General features: G+C 43.3%; 1 protein-coding gene across 2 annotated transcripts in view; it reads right to left on the bottom strand.

Moving 5' to 3' along the window:
* Positions 1–735, bottom strand: part of Plppr1 (phospholipid phosphatase related 1) — a 225,256-nt gene that overhangs the window by 40,430 nt on the left and 184,091 nt on the right. The gene's annotated exons all lie outside the window — the stretch shown is intronic.

Genomic DNA, 735 nt, shown 5'->3' with positions numbered 1-735 from the left:
AAAGTTTATCAGGAATGAGAGGCTTTTTCAGAACCATGCCTTACATTATTGGCAGGTGTTCTACATCATCAGGGATGGCTTTTAACCTTTTCCAAAATGCTCCCTACTAGGAAACCAAGGATCCTATCTTATAGACACACATGACCTTCACAAGATTTAGACATAAGGAGACACAACTACCAGTTAATCTTTGACCCATGAATTTCCCAGATGCTCACTGGTGTAGATAGTTGTAAGGAGTATGAGGAATTAAAGGGACATGTAAGTCCAACATTATTATTATTGTTATTATTATTAGGTTTTTCAAGACAGAGTTTCCCTGTGTAACAGCCCTGGGCTGTCCTGGAACTAGCTTTGTAGACCAGGCTGTCCTCAAACTCACAGAGATCCGCCTGCCTCTGCCTGTACTGGGATCAAAGGTGTGAACCACCACTGCCCAGCTAAAGTTCAACATTATTTTTCACTCTGTATTTGGAAGACATAAAATGTCAAGATAAGACTGCAATGAAAGCGGTGGTGAGGACACAAGGCTTTGCGGTTATGAGGTTGTGGAAGCTGAGGTCGGAGGAGAAGGTCGACTCCTTCGGCTCCAATGCTGTCTCAGAGATAAGAAAGCTGATGTCCAGAGAGTAGTCCTGACTGTGGCTGGATTACCTATACGAAACTCGTGTGTGTGTGTGTATGTGTGTGTGTGTGTGTGTGTATGTGTGTGTGTATGTGTGTGTATGTGTGTGT

This window comes from Microtus ochrogaster, linkage group LG5, assembly GCF_000317375.1.
Source record: "Microtus ochrogaster isolate Prairie Vole_2 linkage group LG5, MicOch1.0, whole genome shotgun sequence".
Lineage (NCBI taxonomy): Eukaryota > Metazoa > Chordata > Mammalia > Rodentia > Cricetidae > Microtus > Microtus ochrogaster.
Note: the sequence above shows the minus strand (reverse complement) of the source record. Positions and strands in the feature narration are given on the sequence as shown.